This window comes from Cyclopterus lumpus, chromosome 4 (genome assembly GCF_009769545.1).
Source record: "Cyclopterus lumpus isolate fCycLum1 chromosome 4, fCycLum1.pri, whole genome shotgun sequence".
Classification (NCBI taxonomy): Eukaryota; Metazoa; Chordata; class Actinopteri; order Perciformes; family Cyclopteridae; genus Cyclopterus; species Cyclopterus lumpus.
In genome coordinates this window covers 20,512,230-20,517,999 of record NC_046969.1, presented here as the reverse complement: position 1 = coordinate 20,517,999, position 5,770 = coordinate 20,512,230, and positions in this window count along the sequence as shown.

The window sequence follows — 5,770 nt, the reverse complement described above, 5'->3', positions numbered from 1 at the left end:
ACCCGCTGTGTTAAAGCATCTCATCTGTATGCAGAGTGTTGACTCTACATGTAGATCAGTGGTTCCAAACCTGGGGGCTGGGACCCCCAAGGAGGACTTCAGAGATGAGTTGTCTGAAAAACAAAATCATGCTCCACACAATCGTGTTTTTTTTTTTTTCAGACTGGTGTCGGGCTTTTAATCATTTCTTGTGAAGCACTATTTTTTTTTTTGTGTTCCCCCCTCCTTCACACCTCAAAAAGAATCAATCGGAAACAATTTTGAGAAGGGAAAATCTCCATTGGTCTTGTGTTTGATGCAAAAAGAAACGACTTCCAACATTTTTAATGCAACACACTCATTAGACTCACCCAGAAAGACGGAAGAGGGGCACAAAGGACTTGGCGAGATCGCGTGCGCCACACACTCCTAGTGCACGCACATTTGCTTTCCCTCATCCATTGACAGCAGGGTTGGGAGGGAGAGGGTGAGGACTGGGGGTGAGGGGGGGGGGGGCCCTCATTATTTGGGCCGCGCTGCAGTGAAAAGCACGGGGATTGCTTTCATTACCGAGCCAAATGAAATAGCAGAGGCTGATTACCCGCGTGACGGAGAGGGGAGACGAGCTGGATCACTCTCCATTGGGGAGGGAAAGGGAGGGAAGAAAGAAAGAAGGGAGGGAGGAGGGAGGGAGCCTGACTGTATTTCCCCAATGAGACTCCAAACAAGTGTGTTTGTGAGTGTAAGAGAGAGAGACGGTGACATGGGCGGGGGGGCGGTTATAGTCCCATTTCTTCTCAAACAAGGCTCCCTGGGGAGGGATATGAATATTAACGACGGTGGCAGTGCAGCATTCAAAAATCAAACAAATATATCTCTCACTCTTTTCTCTTGCTTTTGTGTAGCAATTACCTTGTCTCTGCTTATTTATTTTTTTTCCAGAATTTTCTTTTTTTAATTTCTAGTAGACTGAAGGATACCGAATATAAAGCTCTATTGTTATTACACATTTGTGTAGTTTGGAACAAATGGCAATGTCCTTGCAGTATTATGCCATGATTCTGGTGTGTGTAGATTGTCAAATGTGTGTGTGTGCGTGTGCAGCTGTCATATCCCAATGTGTGCCATGTCAGATCTGGGGGTTGTCAACGGTTACGTGGTGACGGCAGCTGTTAATCCATCAGTCATGCTTGGAGGAATGAACACCTGTGATCTACGCCAGAGCCAGAGTACATGTTAGGGAACCACATCCCATGCAGGAGGCCTAAAATAGTTTTGTTAAATAGCTGGATACCGTTTTCACAGAAGAGCTTGTGACATGTGGCGTATTAGAAAGCACAGGTGTGAATGATGGCCACGTTCCATTTAGCTGCTTTAGTTTCAGGGTCCTGGTGTTTTGCATGAAGGAGCGCTGTCACACTGTCATGGCTCACGACTTGAATCATTTATGTTAATAGTAACACTTGTATTTTTTCTTCTATGACAAGTGAAAAAACAAACAAATGTGCAAGTTAAGGAAGCACTTTTTTTTTTTAAATAAGTCATTAAACATTTCACCTCCATAAAGAGACACTTTCTGATATTAAATGGTTTCTATGAAAAAAACAAATCAAACGCCATTTTGCCCAGAACTCTCTTAAAAAATACATTTTGATCTTGAGAGGGAGGTTACAGGTTCTGTAAGATAAAACATTTAAAAAGGGGACTTCTGTTCACGGGGGTTTTACAACAATCTCACTGCACCTCTACAAAGTTGGGCTGTCAGAGACGGATTTGTTCCTTTATTATTTTTGTTGTGAGCAAGATTTGAAACCAAGGCTCTTGCATGAGTTTCCCCACTGAAAGTCTTTAATGGTTGTCCTCTGCTCGCCGTCGCTCTTTTACACAACACACACATGCGACCAGGCGGGGAATCAGCCCGCCGTGCACGCAGGCACGCTCAATGTGTGCCGAGAAGGCCGCCGCCCTCCTCCTCACTGATCCCCGACCCCAGACTCCCTAAACCCCAGCAGTTGCGTCAGGCAGGCGTGTGGAGGGGGGGGGGGAAATGGATTGTGGGTCAGTTGTGAGCAGGTGTGTGTGCGTGCCGTCAGGCCCTGCCAGAGGAACCCAATCACGGAGGGATTGGAGAGAAAGCAGCTGCTGTTTTGGAAAATTTGGGGGGGGGGGGGGAGAGCGAGAGAGAGAGAGAGAGAGGGAGGGGGGAGGCAGAGGGTATTGACTTTGGAAGAGATTGCTTATCCACTCCTGCCACCTATCTGTTGTGGTAGGATGGCAATGGAAGGCCGGTTGGCAGAGATTGGTGAAAACTGATATATTATTGAATCGGGTCAAGATATTCTGAAGGGTCATATTTAGAGCATTAACAGAGCAGCACATTTCTTCATGATGTCATCACCGGTGCCGGCTCAGCTGTCACGATGTTGAGAGCCGTGTGGAAGCCATAGATGTGCTCTGAACTTCGTATTGACCGCCTTTCTGAAGGTGCAATGAGCAGCGAGAGACGGGATTGTCGACTTGCACACTGGCTTTACTGTCCTCAAGAGCAAGATTGAAATTATTCTACACGTGAAAAATATACTTTGGTTAATTAATTAATTTTCTCAATTGAGAGAAAAATTAGTGACAACAATTTGGACAACCAATTAATCATTCAGGTGGTTGCTGGTTCTCAAATGGAAAGCTGTCTTTCCCTGTTTCTATTGAATGTGTTTGTATCGGAGACCAAAAAAAGAAAAGCAATTTTAAAAACCACCCTGGGCTGTATGGGAAAATGCAGATGGGGATTTCTCATTATTTTCTGACATTTTAAAGGACAAGCAATTAATCAAAAAAGATGTAATTGGTTCTAAAAACAAATGTTAGTTGCAGCCCTACAAGGCAAGGCACACATCAGGCTCACGACTCCTATTTATTAAGACGTCCTAGAGAGGATGCATTTGTTGTCGCTTCAGGAAAGAAGCGACAACAAAGGAAAGAAAGAAAATAGATATTGTCAGAAAACATTCTTTCTTTCTTTTTTTTTTACTTTGCTTACTTCTGAAACTCAACCGGATCTGCTTGATCCGCACTACAGGAGATTAATGGCAGTGGGGTGTCGAGGGGGATGCTGGGAGGAGTGTCCGCCAACCCAAGTCTCAGCCAGCTCCTTCAGATATCCTCCCACCAAGTGACCTTTGCCTTCGCTCCCCCCGGGTTCCTCCCAGCTGCTCCCTGGATGAAGCCCTCTGCTCCCGGGGAGCTTATCACCAAAGTCTGCCTGCCTCTTCACTCTCTTTGTTGCACAAGTAATTACGCTGTGTCGCACAGCTGTGGAGGAGAATCCTCACACGACACATGAACGTGTGGGCCTCCTCTGGTGAGAGTGGTGCAACTCTGCTGTGGAGGAGAGAATGGCGTTGGCTGGGGGGCTCGCTGCATGAGCGGACACCTCAAACGGGAGCTCGCCGCTCTCCGCCTGGCCCCACTCCACCTCCACGCTGCTTCAAAAAGGAGATTTGAGAACAGAAGTGTTTCACACTGGCACATTCAGTAGCTCGGACCAGATGGAGTCTTTGTTCTTTCTCTCAAAAACACACACGGATGCACACAGACACACACACACACACACGCACGTCTCTCTAACACATGCAAATACACACACACACACGCACACAGATGCATGCCCACATCCTCACCACGCAGCGGTATAAAACCAGGATCACGAGGACAGGGGGGTGGTGTGATTCTCTTGTCCTCTGTCGTGTTCACATTAGTCATATGCAAATAGGCATTGTGCACAGAGAATGACACAAATCCACCGTGTCTAAATCCTCAAAGAAGACCGGTGACGGCTATTTAGTTAACATGATTTATTAAGGTGTTTGACCCAGTTGGCACATGCAGCCATTAAATGGTGTTTGTTTCTGGTGTTTGGGCAAATGGAATCTGTCGTCTGCCGGATTAAAATGAAAAGGAATTTATAAATCTCGACTGAACATGTTTGAGATTTGCTTCTTTTTTTTCTTTAGATAAAAATGGAGAAAACTAAGTCTGAGGATGAAAACTGTTGGGATGGTGGTGTCTTTCCTGCTCATCTTCATTGTGAGTCTATTATTCCCTTTTTTAAGGTTGTCTTTTTTTTTTCATGAAGATATTTAATATCAATTACAAGTTTGCATGATGTTGGATATTAATGCTTTTGATATCCTCGTGTGTTTTGTTTAATCTGTACATTAGGCAGAATTCAGTTGTCTGTAATCACCTCCAGGAAAAACTTTTCAATACGTTCGATATGACACCATGAAATCTTCTATTTTTATCTATTTTGGGAATACATTTCATGCCATACGGACTAAGTTCTTGATTTACATGATTAGAAATGCAGTATTTTACGGCTCGAGACAAAGCCCTTCTGACTTAATTGATGCCACTGAGCGGTCAGCTGGCATTTATTAGCATCGGCTTCCAGACTCCTCCCACTTCTCCTGATGCTGAAACTGCAACAATGCAGTAAAGTAAATCTACACTCAGTATGTTCACCTGGTAATCTAAACGACTGACGACGAAGAGGTCTAATATTGTTGATATTATTCATTTGTGTGGACTTTCCGCTCCAAACTGATTTTCATGACAACAAAGACATTTGACTCAACCTAACTCTGATGAGGAAAGAGGAACATGTTGCACAACAACGGTGAGAGTGATGCAACAGGAGCAGGAGGAGAGAGCGATTCACTGACTTACAAACGATGCTGCAGCTCAACATTTTTTCTCATTCTCTTGTGTTCCAGATGACATAAGGCCACCGTCGTCCCCGGCTAATTCAAGAGGGAGAACATTTCTGACAGGAGTGACATTTAAGCTGGAAATGAGCGGCTGGTTCTGTGTCTTTGCTGTCTTTTCCCATCAGAACTGGAGGTGCAGAGCGGAGACGCGTCCTTTAGCTCAGGTGAGTATGAAATGCCATTCTGTCGGCTCTCGTCTGGTCTTTGCTGTGCGCTATGAACAACAAACTCCATCAGCCAATCATCTATCCATTGAGGTCAAAGTAACATTCACTGCTGCGTGTTTGTGGCAACGAAAACAAACTTGAAAATAAGCATCTAGACAACAAACTCGGATCCACTTTAATCATCTGATTATTTCTCACAGTTCCTAACGCTGACAACCAAACCCTTTCTACATCAGAAACTTCTCTTTTTTTAACGCATTCTTTAAACGTGTGTGTGTGAAAAGTTGTCACATACACACCGTTTCAAGCCAAAAGAAGAAAACATGTCACGAAAGCTCAGCCGCAGTTTTGTTATCTTATTCATGTAAAATATTCAAGGTTTGTCTCGCCACGTTCCAGAGAATTTAAACAGAGATAGGAGATTTTTTTTTAAACGGGAAGCTCTTCGAAGTCCGATTCGTGCAGCATCTTTCATGATTAATACCTGACCTCGCCGAGGTGGAAACCCCTGGTTAAACTATATATCAAGAGTTTCTCTGCGTTATTCAACCCTGGCTGACCCAGGTCTCTATGAATGGGAATGAGAGAGCATCGATGAGATAATAAATGAGTGCAGCAGGTTAAATCTCATGACATTTCGCTTCTCCTGTCTGAATAACGCATGATAAACTGACAAATCGGGAGCATTTATTCATCTATATATGTATGACTTATGCTTTTATGTGATCTACCGTTCATATGGTGCAAAACATGCAGACAAACATGTCTGGTTTTCCTGTTTCTGTACCTTGACAATGTTTGCAGAGGACCAACACCGAGACCGAGTTTGGCTGAGAGGAAGAGGGTTGGAAGCAGGAA